The sequence below is a fragment of the Apodemus sylvaticus genome, chromosome 4, assembly GCF_947179515.1.
Source record: "Apodemus sylvaticus chromosome 4, mApoSyl1.1, whole genome shotgun sequence".
NCBI lineage: Eukaryota > Metazoa > Chordata > Mammalia > Rodentia > Muridae > Apodemus > Apodemus sylvaticus.
In genome coordinates, this window is record NC_067475.1 from 161,559,402 (window position 1) to 161,578,610 (window position 19,209).

Sequence of the window (19,209 nt, forward strand, 5' to 3'; positions counted from 1 at the left end):
ATCACACATGATAAGATTAAAGGTGAATCATGGCTTCAAAAAACATAGGAATGGTCAAAGGTTTTAGTGATCAGAGAAATGAGCAGAGTCTGAAGTAAAGGCCACCCAGAGACTGCCTTACCTGGGGATTCATCCTACAAACAGTCACCAAACCCCGACACTACAACAAGAAGCATGTACCAAAAGGAGCATGCCATGGCTGTCTCCAGATGGGCCCTGACAGAGCTCTATAAATACAGAGGCAGAAACTAGCAACCAACTATTGGACTGGGCTTGGGGTCACCAGTGGGAGGATCTGGAGGGTAGTCCGGAGTACCTGAAGGGGTTACAGCCCCATGGGAATAAGAATGACTTCAGACACTCAGACACCCCAAGACTCCCAGGGACTGAACCATCAGGATCAGTGGGAGGAGTGGTCTTTGGTCAGGTAAAGGCTCAATAGAGGCCCCGACAAAAGGAAACAGACAGGGGTGGGGGGTGGGGGTGAGGTGGGAATGTGTCAGGTAGAGGGACATACACATGGAGGCAAGTGATGGGAGAAGGGGTAGGGAATCTTTGGGGAGGGGGGCTTTCAGGAGGGGGGAATTGGGAAAGGTTTTACCATTGGCAATGTAAATGAAGATACTCAATAGAAAAATAGATATTGAGAGAAAACAAAAACCAACAAAACAACAACAACAAAATGACCCCAGGATCCCACTTTACACCAATCAGATTGACTACATTCAAAAACCTCAGATGACAACCAGTGTTGTTGAGGATATGTAGAAAGAGGAACACTCCGCCATTGCTGGTGGAGTTGCAACCTGTTACAACCATTCTGGAAATCATTCTGGTGTTTATTTTGAAAAATGGAAATAGATCTACCTGATGACCTAGCAATACCACTCTTGAGAATATACCCAAATGATGCCCACCATGCCACAGAGGCACGTGTTCCACTACGTTCATAGCAACCTTGTGCTGCTAGGTATCTTAGATACCTAGAAGCTGGAAACAACCCAGATGTCCCACAACAAATCGATACAGAAAATGTTCATTTACACAACGGAATACTACTCAGCTGTTAAGCATGAGGACATCCTGAAGTTTTCAAGTAAATGGAAGGAATTAGAAAATATTCTGAGTAAGGTATTCGGACACAAAAGGACACACTAATGTTCTCACTAATAAGTGGATATTAGCCAAAAAATGCATAATACCCAACATACAGTCCACAGACCTCAAAAAAGGTCAACAAGCTGAAGTGCACAAGTGAGGACAACTCAGTCCCACTTGGGAGGGAGAAGAAAGCAATCACAAGTGGGGAAGAAGGGTGGGACCTGGGAAGGAAAGTGGACAGTGGTCAGGGGAGTCATGGGAGAGGGGAACCTGATCTAGGATGGGGAGAAGGAAAAGGACTGAAGCCCTGAGGGCCAGCACAAAGAATGTAAACAAGCAACCTTGGAAAGTAGAAGGTTAGGGGGCAGACCCTCCAGAATGTACCAGAGTCCTGGGAGGTGAGCGACTATCAGGCACTAAAGGGAGCAACCTTAGATGCCTGACAGTGGGGAGAGGGAACATAGCCCACCTCCAGCAGGAAGAAAGATAGGGCATCAAATGAGGGAGGGGCATCCCACAGTCACAACTCTGATCTGTAATTGTTCCTCTCTGAAACAACTGCAGAGATAGAAATGGAAAGGAGCCTGAGGAAAAGAGCCAGAGATAGGCCCAAAGTGAGGTCTAGCTCAAGCGGAGGCTCTAAGGTCTGACACTATTACTGAGGCTATGGAGAGTTCACAATAAGGGACCTATCTTGACTGCCCTCTGAATGATCCAACAAGCAGCTGAAAGAGTCAGATACAGACATTTGCACCCAACTAATGGACAGAAGCACCTGACTCCTGTTGTTGAATTAGGGAAGGATGAAAGCAGCTAAGGAAGGAGACCCAGTAGGACGACCAGCACTCTCAATCTGGACCTCTCAGATCTCTCAAACACTGAACCACCAAATAGGCAGCATACACCAGCTGACATGAGGCCCCCAACACACTTACAAAAGAAACCTCCAGGTCTGTATTCATTCAGAGATGATGCACCTAACCCTCAAGAGACTCTAGGGCCCAGGGAGTTTAGAGGTCAGGTGGGCTGGAGGATGAGGACATCCATGTGGAGACAGCAGGGTGGGGAGGAGATATGGGATGTGGAAAGTTCTGAGAGTGGATGAGATGGGGGGATAAAATATTAAGTTTTAAAAAATACATAAATAAATGTATAAATTATTTAGAATGCTACAGAAGGAATTGAGCTGATCTAGTAAATTAGTGTGATAAATTTTCAAGTCTACAGCCTCACTACTTCCATAAATCTGACTTAAATTTCTAGCCCCAGCCATGGGAGGTTGAGTGCCTTTTGCCAAAGAAATCTTACAGCAATATGTCTAAATTCAACAGATTCTAGCGGTTTATGACTTAGCAACGTCTACGTTGAAAATGAGTTTCTATGGTACATAAAATATTAGACATGTTGACATGTTAGGAAAGCAATTGACAGGAGTATTCTGCTTCTAACACCTATGAAGTGTGACAATAACCCGTACAGCCACATATCAGAATAGATGCAGTAAGTGTACTTACATGTCAGTAGTATTCAAGAAGTTTTTTTTGTAAGTGTAATTTAATTAATTTTTTGATATATTTTTTGTTTACATTTCAAATTATTTCCCCTTTCCTGGATCTCCCCTCTCAAAAAGTCCCATAAGCCCTCTTCCCGCCCCTTGTTACCTCATGAACCCCTTCCTGCTCCCCTTTCCTGGTATTCCCCTAAACTGCTGCACTGAGCCTTTCTAGGACTAGGGGCCTCTCCTTCCTTCTTCTTGGGCATCATTTGATATGTGAATTGTTTCTTGGGTATTCTGATCTTCTAGGCTAATAGCCGCTTATCAGCGAGTTCATACCACTGTGAGGTCAAGAACCTTTGATTGGACTTAAGTTTATTTTCTTTACCTCACAATTGAACAGTTTTGGGTCTTTCATTGGTTTCTCTGAAAAAAAATTTTAGTCTGTAGACTCTAAGAAGCCCGTTCTTTTCTACACTTGATCTTAGCCAAAAGGCCGAGAAGCAATAAACCTGTTCTTTTCTACTGAGATAAAGAAATGGACTGAGCCCAGATGTGAGAGAAGGTGTGCATGTGTGTGTGGGGGGGCGTGCGTGCATGTGGGCGTGTCGGGTGGAGAGTAGCTGAGGAGTAGAGGGAGGGAAAACTATCAGAATATGTTGTATTACAAAAGAATCTACTTAATAAAAAGCAGGAGGAAGAAAATATTCATCAGAAAAAAAGGAATAAAAAGACCTAATTATTAAACCTCAAACTTTAATAGAAAGAAAATAAAATAGAATCATATTTTATACTTATTTTTCTGTTTTTATAGTGAAGATGTAGAGGATAGAATGAATTCATTTAAGGAATGTATTTTATCCTTGACTATGATTCTGAACTAAGCATCATTGTGATGAGAAGTATAATATACTAATCTACAATACTGACTGACTTTCCTGTAGATGAAGCTTTCTGACTCTGTTCAGTAAAGCATATTTATTTTTAAAGTGTCCTGTGATTTTTGCATGTTGGTCTCTACGGTTCATAGGGTTAATGAAGCTGAATTTTCACATATACCTTTGATAGGTTAAAAAAGAATCATGTATTGAGAATATTTGAGAATGAGTATGAATTTCCAAATGTTTTGTAGAAAATTACTTCTCTTCTTGGATAGATATTATTACTGATATCTATCTGTCTCTCATTTCATCTATCTATTTAGCTATTAACATATACTTTTCTGAGAATCTGTTATTTAATAAAAATGCCTATGGTTCAACAATTATTAAATGAACATGATTTTAAAACCAAAAGACTGAAGAGGATGAAATGCACTTGTCACTTTGTCAGTTATAGCATAAGCTCTTGAATCTTGACTTCACAATGGCCTGTCACCCTGACTGCTAATGAATCCTCAGACTTCAGTGGTTGGTTTACCAACTGCAGTCTTCAGTTTGTTATATAGTGCCTAGAAGGAAAGCGATAATTTCATATCCATTGATTTGCTCTCAATTCCAGGCTCCACTGTAAAGGTATGTATATAGAAAGCAATTGTTAGCATAGCACAGGAGATGGAGAGGTTTGGAGAGGTGCAGGAATCTAGGTGGAGACTTTAAAATGTACAAGAATGTTTACTTTCCAGAATCAATGTTGATATCCTCATAGGAGCCACAGGAAAGACACACGGAACTGTCACCTGTGTCTGGACAAGATCAACTTCATGACTAATCTTTGAATGCTGGAGTGTTTGCTTGTTTGTACATGTGATTGTTTTTCTGCATTGAGAGTTATCTAGCTTATTATAATAGTTTTGACAGCTCAGCTGAACATCAGGATCATGAAAGCAGAGGTCTTTGGCTTGAGTTGTGGAGATTCATGCAACTACACTTTCAAATGCTAATATACTCCAGCTACTCATTTCTAAGTTTTCACCATTCAAGACAGTTTGGGGAAGGGACAAACATACGAAAAAGAAATTTCTGAAGGAAACTGACATATAGGACAATATAGGAAAGGCCAGGGTGTTCACAGGTATGAAAAGAAGTCTAGAATTTTTAATGATGTTTAATTTTTTAATTTCTTACTAAGTTTCCCATTAGCATATCATTTATGTTCAAAGTTACAATTAGTTTTTAATATCACATTCTTCCTTATTTCATACATGTATACAGTGTATTAAATCATCAGTATAAATGTTGCTATAATATTCCTCAGATCTTTTCTTTCAACATTATTTACTGTTTTTTTACTATCATAAACCTTTTAAAATTTAACATGAACATTGGTCTGATAACTTATCCACTGAGTACTTGTTCTGTTAGGTGGAGACCTGTACAAGGAGTATCTTATTTTTTCAACTATATGGAAACCCTTGTGAAGAAAGACATTGGAGGAATACATCAAAACTTGCTGTGCCAAAGCAACATAGAACTCACAAGTGGCAGGAAAAGGAATGAGAGACATCAATCTTTATTTAATGATGCATTGGTTGTGTCTAGTAATCTGTTATTCTGTGCAACATGTATTCCTTACTATGAGAGGCTACACTTTAATTAGGCATTTTGTACAAAACTAAAATATTCTTTTCTTTTTTTTTTAAGTTTATACTTACTTCATTACTTACTGATTGTAACTTTCTTTTCCTCTACTGTGTTTGGGGTTTGGCAGACACTCCCCTTTACATTCCTCAACTCATTTTGAGAAAAGTTTCAAACACAGTTTAAAAAAATGAATTATTTACGGTGCCATCCTTCTAGTTGAATTTGGGAACGAATAACAACTTGAAAAGGAGGCAGATTCTGCTTATTCTCTTTTGTTGTAGATGTTAACTAGATATAGTCTTTATTTATATTTCAAATATTATCTTCTTTCCTGCCCCCCACCCCTGTGAAAATCCCATGAGCTATCTTAGCTCTCCCTGTTCCCCAATCAAACCCCTCCTGCTTCCTTGTCCTGGTATTCCCCTACACTGGAGCACAGAACATTTATGGGCCTGTCCTCCCTTTGATGTCCAACAAGGCCATCCTCTGCTGCCTATGCTTCTGGAGTCATGGGTAACTTCATGTGTACTCATTGGTTGATGGTTTTGTCCCTGGGAGCTCTGGGAGTGCTGGGTGGTTAAGAATTAGTCTGGGAAGAATAATGATTTTGGCTGACCAGATGCCCCAGGGTTCCCAGGGACTGAGCCATCAACCACAGGGTACACATGGTTCCAGCCAAAAGAGTGGCAGAGGAATGCCTTGTTGGGCTTCAGTAGGAGGACAGGTCTCTGGTCCTATAAATGCCCAATAGATGCCCCAGCATGGGAAAATCGAGGGGGGAGGGTAGGTGGTAGTGTGTTGGGTGGGGGACATATTCTTGGAGGCAGGGGGTGGGAGGATGGGTTGGGGTATTTCGAGGAGGGGAGGAAACTGGGAAAGGGTATAACATTTGAAATGTAAATGAGGAATATATTCAATAAAAAGTGCAAAAAAATTCCAAAAAAAAAAACCAATACAAAAAGAAAAGGAGGCAGATGTGCCGTATCCCATTCCCTGCTCTCCCTTGTCCCTGTGTGTGTATGTGTGTGTCTGTGTGTATGTGTGTGTTGGCTTGTTCCAATTCAATTATAATTATGTTTCTATTTATTTTATTTATTTGCCCTTTCTTTCTCCCTTTCCTTCCTTCTTTCTCTCTTTCATTCTTTTATTCTTTTTTTCTTTTGTTCTTTCTTTCTTTTTCTTTTTTTTCATTTATTTATTTACATTGCAAATGATTTCCCCTTTTCTGGGTCCCCACTCCCCGCAAGTCCCATAAGCCCTCTTCTGTCCCACTATTCTTCCATCTACCCCTTCCCACTTCCCTGTTCAGGAATTCCCCTATACTCTTGCACTGAGTCTTTCCAGAACCAGGGCTCACTCCTCCATTCTTTTTGGACATCATTTAATTTGTGGATTATGTCCTGGGTATTCAAAGTTTCTAGACTAATATCCACTTATCAGTGAGTGCATACCATGATTGATCTTTTGAGACTGGGTTATCTCACTTAGTATGATTTTCTCCAGCTCCATCCATTTGTCTAAGAATTTCATGAATTCATTGTTTCTAATGGCTGAATAGTACTCCATTGTGTAAATATACCACATTTTTTGTATCCATTCCTCCGTTGAAGGACATCTAGGTTCTTTCCAGCTTCTGGCTACTACAAATAGGGCTGCTATGAACATAGTGGAGCATGTGTCCTTATTGCATGCTGAAGAATCCTCTGGATATATGCCCAGTAGTGGTTTTGTCATGGTTTCTCCATCTACAGTGATTGAGAGTTTCGCTGGGTATAGTAATCTTGGCTGGCATTTTTCTTCTCTTAGAGTCTGCATGAGATCTGCCCAGGATCTTCTAGCTTTCATGGTCTCTGGTGAGAAATCTGGTGTAATTCTGATAGGTCTTCCTTTATATGTTACTTGCCCTTTTTCTCTTACTGCCCTAAGTATTCTTTCTTTCTTTAGTACATTTGGGGTTTTGATTATTATGTGACAGGAGTTATTTCTGTTCTGGTCCACTCTGTTTGGAGTTCTGTAGGCTTCTTGTATATTCATGGGCATCTCTCTCTTTAGGTTAGGGAAGTTTTCTTCCATAATATTGTTGAAGATATTTGCTGGCCCTTTAAGTTGTAGATCTTCACACTCATCAATACCTATGATCCTTAGATTTGGCTTTCTCATTGTGTCCTGGATTTCCTGGATATTTTTGGGTTACAAGCTTTTTGCATTTTGCATTTTCTTTAACTGTTGAGTCCATGATTTCTATGGTATCTTCGGCATCTGAGATTCTTTCTTCTATCTCTTGTATTCTGTTGTTGATATTTGCATCTATGGTCCCTGATTTATTCCCAAGGTTTTCTATCTCCAAAGTTGTCTCCCTTTGTGCTTTCTTAGTTGTTTCTACTTCTGTTTTTAGATCCTGAAAATTTTTGCTCAGTTCTGTCATTTGCTTGTTTGTGTTTTCCTCTAATTCTTTAAGCGATTTTGGTGTTTCCTCTTTCATGACTTCTGACTGTTGATCAAGGTTCTCCTGTATTTCTTTAAGTGATTTTTGCATCAGTAGTCTCTATTAGGTTAAATTATCGTAATCATGTACAACAAAAACGATTTTAAGTTTAAACAAAAAAGAGACAAGAGTTATTTAGGCTACTACAGATTACAAAGCAGGATATTCAAAGGGCTGTTTGGAGTCAGGCAGATGGTGGGCACCTGCAGTCCTAGCTCCTTGGAATATGCTGAGGTATTAAGCCCAGGAGTTTAGAGACCAGCCTGAGCAACATAGTGAGACTGTAATGGGATCTGTTGCCCTCTGCTGTTAGTTTGAATGAAGCTCACATACATGAAATCAATAAATAAACCTTTAAAAAATCTATTCTATCTGTACTCTAATTTTAAGGGGGTTGTTAATGCCTTGCTGGCGAGTTGGAGACAGTCCAGATTAGTTTGCAAATTTAGCTGTCAGAGGTCACTGTTAATGTATAAACAATGACAGTCTGCATGGCTGCAAAGAACAGTGAATGTTGTTTAAATGATATACTTTGCTTCTCTTACTGCTACTAATATCAGAATTTTCTAAATATGGACAGATAGCTTTTAGTTTTTTGTTTTGGATATTTGGTTAATATGTTTTGTCCCTGTCTCTCTGAAATTTGATTTTATATCATTTACAAAATGTTTTGTTATAATTATATAAGGTAAAAATCTTTTTTTTCTGGAAAAAAAACCAGCTTAGGAGAGATGTGACATAGCATAGGAATTATTGTTATTATTATTATTATTGACTGTATGAGTCAATTTCTATAATTAGTTCTGACTTATCTATGCACCTCATCTAATCATCAATCACATTAGTTCATTTCTTTCAAGAATCCATACTAATGAAAATAATAGTTATGTGATATTTGAGCTGAGTTTTATGAGAAAATGAGTCAATATCCTTGCTACTTTCCCCTATTAAGCAACAACAAAACACAGATGTTAACCCTGCCTTTAACCACTTCCCCACTGGATTTCTGAGGCAGGGAGGGAAGACCTTTAAACCCCACTCCCATCCCCAAACAAGTTGACAAAGACAGAACTGGGAAGAAACTGGAGGTTTTTGACACCAGCCTTCCTTCACTTCTTGGAGCTCTGGATTTCAGAGCCTAAAGGATGCTGTGGTCCCATCCTCCCAGCGGATGTGGCCCAGTCTGGACTCAATGGAGCTTCAGGTCATTTTTTTTTACATGAGCCCCTAGGTTGGAGCTCTGGATCACTGAGGTCCAGAGGATGCTGTGGCCCAGGATTCCAAGGCAATGTTGCCCGGCTTGGGCTCACTAGAGCTTCAGAACCTTTTTGTTTTTGTTTTACTTCAGGAGCCACTCAGTTCCTGTGGCTGGGGATCTGAATTTCTGAATATGAAAGGATGCTATGATCCCAGTTTCCAAGAGAAGTGGCCCATCCTGTTGGTGTCTCTGAAGCTTGGAGTCTTACTAGTTTGTTTTTGTCCTGTGGGACCCCTCTAACCCGAGATAACAACAACAACAACAACAACAACAATAATGTTGGATTTGATGTTGGAGAGGTCAATGTACAATAAATTCACAGAATAAGAAATTTAAAATGATCAGAATACACACATATAATACACAGTGCCTGATTGTCACAAGCCACACCAGAGAATTCACTCATCCAAGTAAGTAAACACAGGAAACAGGAATCATAGCAAATGGAGCTTCAGGAACTGTGAGCCGTGAGCCATAGGGCAGAAAAACAGGTGGCCAGAAAAGCCAACAGCATTGAAGGGTCCTGTTCTTTAATGTCACCAACCAAAGAACAGTATGTTAATATATATCTGCATGCCAGGCGTTCCCTCTTTCTCCATGTTCGTTGTCACCTGGACTGAGTGAATGGTGGAGCTAAGGGCAAGGAGAGCACTTGTGTGTGCTGAAGATTCCTGTTTCTCCTCCATGACAGGTCCACTTGGTGTTTCTTTCACTGAGTTCCCAAATTTCCACAGGTCCTCGATTTGTGTGTCTCTGTTTGTCTGCCATGTAAATCCTAAGTGCACTACTTTGCCCTTTTCACGGCATTGCTGTCTGGGGTTAAGCCAGCAAGTTTTTGTTGTTGTTGTTATTTGATGCCTTTTTGTTTCTGAGCCTCCATCATTTGCTGCGTGGAGAAGTGCAGTTCTCAAAATTTTTTGCTCTTTTTTTGGTGGGGGGAGGAGGCTCTTTGTCCTGCTTTTTCTGTTGTTCTTGGTTTGGTTGCTTGAATTGTTCACTTTTGAGTCCCAGCTTGCTCATTTTGTCCACAGAAGATCCAGCTTGTTGTTCCCTATAGCATCTGCCACTCTCCGTTTCTGTGGACTGATGTGGTGTTCTTGTACTCTCTTCTGGCTGGGACCTACACCATGCCATTTGAGAAATGGACACTCATGGGGAATAGTCATTCATTGCAAGTGGTGGCCACACTCCTCGTTCTGCCAGCAGGCCCCTGCCTCTCCTCCCTGTCAATGTTAATGGTGTGTAGAAGGCTGGGGTGTGGCTATTCAGCCCAAAGACTGTGATCCTCTATATATCTTAAGGTGGTTCATGGGGTCCCTGTGGACATCACGTTCTCTGTTATCCTCATGCAGTTCACTCAGTTCCTGTGTTCCATTTAAACCTCTTCCCCAAGCCTGGAAGTGTGGTTGATTGATCCATTGTGGTACATGCCCTTCCCATCCAGTTCATGTGTGTGCCATGCTTGCAGTCCTCTGGATGCTCAAATTGTACCCAGCAGTCAAAAACAGGCCACTGATGATCTATGACTCTTATCAACCTAAGACAGAGGCATGAACTGAAATGCCTTATTTGTTTATTAATAAACACTAATATGGCTGTGTTTGCTTAAATAACACAAGTAATCTGCTAGTGTCCTCTGGGATGGGTAAGAGAGAGTATAGACACAGTGGTAAGCCAGATGCAGCAACCAACCACCATAATTCCCAGGAAGGACCATAGAGGATAAGTCAATCCAGTGCCCCAGTCAAGCTAATTTTTAATAAATAAATAGGGAGGAATTGAGCCTTTCCTCCAGCCTTGAGCAGGGTAATTCAGACCTTGTTTTGCCACAGTTGCCTACCTAGGGTGGAGCCTTCAGAACTAGGAGAAGTCTATTGTTCTTCCAGATCTGCAGCTTCCTGCAAGGAGCCAGCTACCCACTGAGCAGCTGAGCCTGTTTTCCTGACCAGATTCTGGCATATTGGGGGATGGGTTTCTCCCCTTTAAATTCAGAGTTATCCATTAAACATTGGGCCTTGATCAGAACATTGTCGGGGCTTCACGATTCTCTTTCTAGACCGTTCACTTTCAGCACCCCCTGTCCCCTGCTCTCCTTCCAGGTGTACCCAGTTTGACCAAGGCTGTGGGATGGCAAACACTCCTAGAGCACATTTCTTGGTTCTGTGTGAAAAGCTTGAGGGATGTGAAAAGAAAGGACAACAGCTCTACCTGTGAGATACATCCTCAAATCTTGAGGGAGGAGGCATGGGCCACAATAAACTAAAAAGCAAATGCTCACCCCACTGAAGACAGGAGTGGAGTGGGGATTCCCATGGCCAAAACTACTGCAGAAGATGTTTAGAGCATGCCTTGGGGTGGGACTGTGCATCCATATAATCCCCTTCAGAGCATAGCAGGCCGCATCAACTCAGAAGTGAGCACCTTGATGGTCAAAGCCTGAAATGCTCCCTTAGCATCGGAAGGTTCTCAGATACCTAAAGAATGCAACTTTTTCTCATTGAGGGTGGGATGTACCCTCAGAGTACCCAATGAGCTCCAGACCACAACAACCATAAACTAGCTCCATGAGTGAAATGCAGCACATAAGACCTCCACGGTAAGTGTGGAGCATCCGCACTAAGGCCTGTCCTCCAGGGTATCCTGAGTGTTCGAGACCAGAGAGGGACAGATACTGGCCCCCCACACAGTGTAGCAAAAGGTCATTGACAAAAAGAAACTAGCCTTTACCATTCAGCCCCTCTCTACATGGCCCTACAGAGGAATGCAGCAGCTTGGGGCAGACACTCATCCAAAAAAGGACTCCCTTTTCAGACAACAGGGAATGCCAGAGCCCCTTTTACCATACTTTCTTTTGGCCCCCTCAGGCCTCTTACTGCAAAATGGAGCACAGGTGACACACCAAGAAACAGAAAGCACCACCATCAACTCAGAAGTGAGTACCTTGAGGGTCAAAGCCTGGAATGCTCCAGGAGCACTGGGTGGTTCTCAAGCACGGGGCATTCCTGCAATGGACAGGGAGGGCATGCATTGAAATGGATCAACCTCCCTTCTGGCTTTGGGGAAGAGGTTCAAATGGAACTCAGGAACAGAGTGAACTGTGTGAGGACTTCAAAGTACACATGTCCACAGGAAATCCAAGAACTACAGTGAGAAGTGCAGAGGTCACAGTGTTTAGGCCAGATAACTACACCCCTGTCTTACACACAACCTGATGGTGTAGGGAGGAGACATCCAAGGCTGGAAGACAACATGTGGAAAGCACAACATTATACAACCCTTGCCACAGAATAAAATCAGTCTCTGGGGAAAAGTATAGCTCCAATTGCCACCGAAAAAAAAGAAAGAAGGAAAGAAAGAAAAAAAGAAAAGAAAGGAAGGAAGAAAGAAAGAAGTTAAACAGGACTTCATCTAAGTTCAAGAAACAATGACACTAGAGGGAAGATATAACTGTAAAATAAAAACCATAATCTTCTATTGCCTTGTTTTATTTTGTCTGGAGATAGCATTTCTCTTTGGGTAACAACGGCAGCCTTGGGACTTACTCTGTTGACTTAGCTAGCCTCAAACCCACAGAGCCACTTGCACCACCATAGCAAGACAAACGCTAGAATATTTGTTCTTGTTTGTTTGTTTATTTATTTATTTATTTATTTATTCATTCATTTTTGATGTATATGCATGGCAATCTGCATATAAGCCTACATGCCAGAAGAGGGCACCAGAAACTAGGAGGACCCTCTATGTGGCTCCCTTGGAACTGAACTCAAGCATCCATAGAAAGAGCATCAGATAGGTACCTTCCATCTGAGCCATCTCCAAAAGCTGTAATCTTCACTGGCCAATTAATGCTAATATCAGCACAAATGAAACATAATCAGTAATCACTTGAGGTTATTGATAAAAAGGTAAATTCTAATAAGATGGAGGGTAGATATCTGCCTGCTTCTTGTGTCATTTAAGGCATATAAATAAAAAATGTTTGTCTTTTATCCAAAATCTAAATAATTAAGGTGGGATAAGAACTCATGGGTTGGGATTAACAATTTCTACCACATACTGTTTTGTTTTTGTGTAACATAAGTAGGAGTCTCCTCAGACATAAGTCTGGAAAGGTAAAATGCATAATTTTGAGGGGGTGGGACAGGGTGTATTTGACATAGGATTTGTCGGTGTGGAGAAATCCCTGTCAAGGAAGAAACTCAGTTCGTCTTTTGCTGCCTCTCTGAGACTGAGATTAAAAGCATTTATATCTACTCCCAATTTCTTGTTCTTTCTTCAACCCATGGAAGTTTTTGTGTTTGCTTGTTTATTTGTTTCTAATTTCTTGTTCTGTCATTTGATTGACCTCACCAAGATGTATGTTGCCATGTGGATGGTATCCATCTTTCCATCTTGGCTAATGACCTCCCGAAGATGGAAGCAGCCCTGTGACTTAATTTGGCAGGTCATATTTTTTTTTCCTCGGTTTAGTAATCTCTAGAGAACCAGAACCCAATTAAACACAGTTTGAATGTGCAGAATTGTGAGGAAGCACCTAAAAGCAAACAGAAGTCTCATAAAATCCCAAGATACATGAATCAATCATTTGTATTTGTACAAAAATCGATGACGGAAGACCAGAGCCTCAGGTAGTATGCAGAAACATAGAGTGTTTATTCTGCAGAATCCAACAGCATGCAGGAGTCAACCATTCTCTAAAATGGGGACCCCGAAAAAGGTATGCATGCCTTCTTATAAGTAACCAAGGGAACTTTCTAGAAGCATTAGGTAATCTGCAATTTCATTGATGGGTGCTAAAGTCTAATAGGTGCTTCCTGTTCTGTATTCCTGTGTCATGAACATTCAACCATGTGATTAAATAGGGCTGCCCAGCCCAGATGGTTTTTTCTGTGATATGGTATTTCCCAATCTTTGTGATTGTTCTCAAGCTGTTCTTGGGGATTTTATGATCTGTTCTGGATTTTATGGTCTGTTCTTTGAGCTCCTGTTTTATGACTTAGTATCTGGAATTTATGGTCAATGCCTGTAGCTTGTGTCTTATAACTTTTAAAAAATCAAACCTGATCCTTAAATGGAGGTAAATGAGGTCCTTAAATGTAGATGAATGGGGTTTATATCGCCCTTTCAAATTTTAAGTCTTATTGATATTTTTCATTAAAATGCATAATAAGAGACAAACATAATTAATTGTCCTTGAGTCCTTCTACATACCAGGCAGACTTAGCTAGTTTTGGTTTATTTGATATGGAGTTTCACTGTGTAGCCTTGAAAGACAGAGGCAGAAAGAACTATAGACAGACAATAAAGAGTGATTAAATAAATAGATAAATATAAATATTTATAGTTATTCTGGAAATCCTTCTGTAGGTAAGACAGAGTTAGAACCCAGAGATTCGATAGCACATTGGATAAGTGCAATACTGTATTGATTTCAGTAGTCTGATTGGTTGTTTTTTGTTTGTTTGTTTGTTTGTTTTTGCAGGAATTGTGGCCTAGTACATACTAAAAAAATAAATAAGTAAATCTCTTTCAACACAAACATGCAGTGGGTAGTAAATAGGTAATAGAAACATACATGTGAGAGAGGGGACATGAACCAGTTTCAACAGCCCTCAATGCATGTCTCATTCATCTGTCTATGGAGGAGAGATTAGGGAAAGTTGCAGCATAGAAACCACAGAAGCTTCCAGAATCAAGGACCCGAACTATTTACTACATCAGCAGCTATTTGACTGAAGCTTTTGATTCAAATGTTAGGGATTCTGACCCCTTCCTTGCATGCGAAAAGTAATGAAAGAAGCCATGGATCAAGGGCACAAGAAATTTGCAATTTGAATATTTGTTGTTGTTGTAGTTGTTACTCACAGGTTTTTTTTAATTGTTTTTGTTGTTGTTGTTGTTAGTGGTGGTAGTTTGTTTATTTTTAAGTATCTCAAGGATATAAGCATTATTTTATCTGTATACCTTAGTATCTATAAGTTAAAATGAGAAAACTAGCACACAAATGTATTGTATTTCCCATTGTTTTTATTTAACGTAACTAAGGAGTTCCTGAGACATAACTCTATAATACTAAAATGGCTGACAGAATCTTAACAAATAGCCCTTCTGGCTTTGCCCATTATGTTTCTATGTTTAATGGGTTTAAGTCCCTCCATACACAGGGCAAGCAATTGTCACCTGACATGCAACTACAAATTTAATTTTAGCTGATCTGACTCCTTCATCTGGCTTCTGATAGAGTTACAGGCTGGCAATAAACCAGGCAGGCAGGCATTTCCCTCACCAAACACACAAACACACAAAACAATAATAAAATCAGGTCTACAGGCATGTTGGCCATCATTGTTTTCCAGGACTGTATATGCCCCAAGAATTGTAGATCAGGGCCAGAAGTCTCACCACCCACGGGGAAGGCAAGAAAGAACTGACAGCCATCCACAACTTTAATTTCAGCAGAACTGACAAAGGATAATAGAAAACTCCAACACAAGGAGGAAGATTACACCTAGAAAAAGCAAGAAAGTAATCATCTTTCAAGAAACCCTTAGGAAGATAACCACAAAAGCATAATTCCACCTCTAACAGCAAAAATAACAGGAAGCAACAATCACTTTTCCTTAATACCTCTTAACATCAATGGACTCAATTCCCCAACAAAAAGAGATAGACTTACAGACTGGATATGTAAAGAGGACCCAGCATTTTGCTGCATACAGAAAATGCTCCTCAGTGACAAAGAGAGACACTACTTCAGAGTAAAAGGCTGGAACAAAATTTTCCAAGCAAATACTCCCATGAAACAAGCTGGAGTAGCCATTCTAATATCAAGTGATATTGACTTTCAACCCAAAGTTATCAAAATAGTTAAGGAAGGACACCTTTATACTCATCAAAGGAAAATGCAGAAGCCTTGCAGAGATCAATGCTAATTCTCTGCTTGCTGTCATCCTGGGGACACACAGCATTGCACCCTGTCTGAGGATTCTGAAAGAGTCTAATGAGGCCCCACTTTGGGAGAAAATCCCTCTCTCCTCACTTTGCTCTCTTCCTGTGTTGTGACACGTGCTACTTAAATACCCTTGGTACCTAGCTCTCAGAGAAGAAAACAGATCACCCATTTCTGGGTAATTATAGTGCAACCGAATGCCCATTTACCTACTGTGTGATAAACAATAGACTATATTAATGATAACCCATTACTACGCGTTATACAGTATCATTTGGCTTTTGATGATCTACTGGGGTCTCACCTACTCCTTTCCATATGAAGCATTTCAAGGCAGTTTACATCTTTCTCCACAGAAGTTGTGTCACTTTCCAAACGAAGCACTATTTTAAGAAAGTGTTAGGGAAAGTATGAAGACGTGGTGTAAAGTGTATCACGCCAACCCAAAGCTAGCATTCTGATAAGTATCTCTCCAGACATTTCTGCTGTTCCAAAGGCTCAACAGGTTTGTTTTATGATGTGCATTAGTCTTATAGCATCATCTATGAAAGGACAAACCTGGAGGCCAGCTTTCCTGAGAGAAATGCTATTAACCCTAATCTCCCTCTATGGCTGCCTATTCTGTCTGCTGCTTGGATGCATTCATGCTGCCTACTGAACTTGAAACCGTGGGCTGAGAATCCTGATGCAAATTCTATGCTGGGTGCCAGAGCAGAGTTTGCCCAGTCCATGGTGAGTCTTCAGTGGGCCAGGGAAGATGGTCCATCAGACTGTGAGATCTGCTCAGCCCATTATCTTAGCATAAGAGTCCTTCTTGTTCCCTTTCTTTACTTTGTATGTGCTTGTTTGTATGATGGCTCAAATGAGATGCCCCCTCCTAGTCTTATGCATTTAAATGCTTGATCTTTAGTTTGTGACTGGGGAAGATTAGAAAGTATGATCTTACTGAAGGCAGTATATCACTGGAGGAAGTCTTTACAATCTCAAAAGATGGTTCCACTACAATTCTATGCTTCCTATTTGTGGGTCAATATCTGCGCTCTCAGCTGATGTTCCAGCACCATTCCTGCTCCCCCTTCACTATCCCAATTATAATGTCTTCTTATATGCAATTATCCTCTTATATTCTTATAATGCATTCATATATTTTTAAAATTGTAAGCCCAAAATAAACTCTTCTTTTGCTATGTGGCCTGGATTAGGTGTTTTATCACAATAATAGAGAAATAGCTCAGATAGTGTGTGTGTGTTTGTGTGTGTGTATGTGTGTGTGTGTTCATGCATGTATGTGCACAGGTACATGTACACATGTATGCCTTTGCACATGGCAGCCTGAGGTTGACATCAAGTGTCTTCCTCAGTTTTGGACTTTATGTTTTATGTTTTCAGGAACAGTCTCTCACTGAACCTGAAGCTCATTGGTTCCACCATGCTGGCTAGTCAGTAGGTCTAAAGAATGTTCCTGTCTCCACCTGCTGGTCACTGGGTGTAACACATGCACGTTGTGCCCTTCTGTATGTACTGGGGATGTAAGAGTTGTGGAGCAGGCACTTCACAAACTGAGACATTTCCTGAGCCCATTCCTTGAACACAGCCTGCCAAGTGAACAGACATATCACTCACAGGTCTAGTAACCATTTCCATCATATCTGTTGATTTGTGGGATTTTTAAAATATTATATTTATATATGTATGGATTTTTGTCTGCATGGATTTCTGCATATTGCACCTGTGCCTGGTGCCTATGAAGGTCAGAACGGTGGCATTGGAACTTCTGGAACTGGAGTCACTAACAGTTGTGAACAACCATATGCTTCTGATAATCAAACACGCATGCTCTGGAAGAGCAGCTAGTGCTCTTAACTGCAGAGATGTATATTGGCTCTGCTTTTCTTTATGGAATTAATTCCATGCAAAAGATTATCTATTAACCCTTTCTTCCCCCCCTTTCACGAGGCTTCTGGAGTCCTCGTGAAAATGTTCAATCTGTTCAATCTCTCACTCTCTTATATGCCCCCTCCCCTTGCACTAACAATTATGATTAACTTCCTGAAAACTTCACTATTTTGAATTTTAAATTTATAAAGGTCCAGTGTTGCCTCATTGGGACAGGCCAAATGGGCACAAACCTCACTTTTTACCTTCCTAACGTGTGTATGGTCCAGCCCATCTGCCAGTACTGTCTCTGTCTCACCCAGCTGCTTTTATACTGACTCAGTTACTGTCAAATGCTGTTCCTGATTTACTATAAAGGTGTCCCCACTGGTCTCCTGTCTCCCACCTTTTCCTTCAATAATCTGTATTGTCACTCTGAAGGTACAACAGCCATTTTTGTCAGCAGAACAACTGGGTGTACTTGCAGGAGAACCCTGAGTTTGGGTCTGTTTGCTATTGGTGTTCCATCATAGAAGGAAGGACAGAGGAGGCCCAGTGAACCCTCATTCCAAAATCCTTCCCACTTATGCCACTTTTTGTTTCGAGATAATTACAGATCACACATGAAGCTGTAAGAAAACTTAATTTCGCCTTTGTAAAGTCCTGAACAACTTGAAAATGGGTAGAGATACAATTCTCAGGTTGCACTTTCACTGGTGTGGGGGTTCTGAGTGTGGTGAGGCAGGAATGCAGACCAGTATGGAAAGGTGTTCATTTGCTTATCTTAGTTGATACTCATGGTGTTTCTTCAGAGCCAAGCCCCCTGTATTCCTTCCTTGGTGTGTGCGGGAATCCTTTCATTTGGCTTATGGAGTGGGCTGAATGGTCCCTGTTGGTATTCTGTCTAAGCTCCACCCCACACCTTCCTGGCAATAGCCAGGTATGTCCCGCCCCAGAGATCTGGCCCACTATAAGAGGGGCTACTTGCCCCTCCTCTCCCTCTTTGCTCTCCCTTGGGCTTTCCTCCCCCCTCCACATGGTCATGGCTGGCCTCCACTCCACTCTACTTCTCTCTCTCTCTCTCTCTCTCTCTCTCTCTCTCTCTCTCTCTCTCTCTCTCTCTCTCTGCCTTTCTTTGCCACTAGCTCCCAAGCTCTACCCTGAATAAACTCTAGTCTATACCATGCCTGTGTGTGTGTGGTCCCTCAGGGGAAAGGGGTGCCTGGATAGGGGTCTGCCTGAGCACCCCCTTCCCCCACACCGCCATGCCACAGTCCCTTAACCTCCCCATCCTCTCTTTTTAAGCCCCCTCATTTAGTGCAGTGACTTCAGATGAGAAACACCATGGGTTTTACTTAAGCCCTTTCAGTCCCACAGTCCATTTATGCTGCAGGTCTCCCCCGCTCCATTTATCTTTGCCTTTGATCCCATGTCTAGAACATCCCTGCTTCCTGTTCTCTGGAGATGTCAGCTTCCTCTTGAGTAGACCTTTTAGGGACTCTTGGTGGCCACAAGGCTGCAGAG

The 19,209-nt window shown here is 41.2% G+C and overlaps 1 protein-coding gene and 1 pseudogene across 1 annotated transcript in view; one reads left to right on the forward strand and one right to left on the reverse strand.

The window, feature by feature from the left end:
* LOC127683526 (rho GTPase-activating protein 20-like) overlaps window positions 1–19,209 on the forward strand; it is a 626,457-nt gene that overhangs the window by 16,937 nt on the left and 590,311 nt on the right. The window lies entirely within an intron of this gene.
* Window positions 3,013–3,104, reverse strand: LOC127683986 (uncharacterized; annotated as a pseudogene).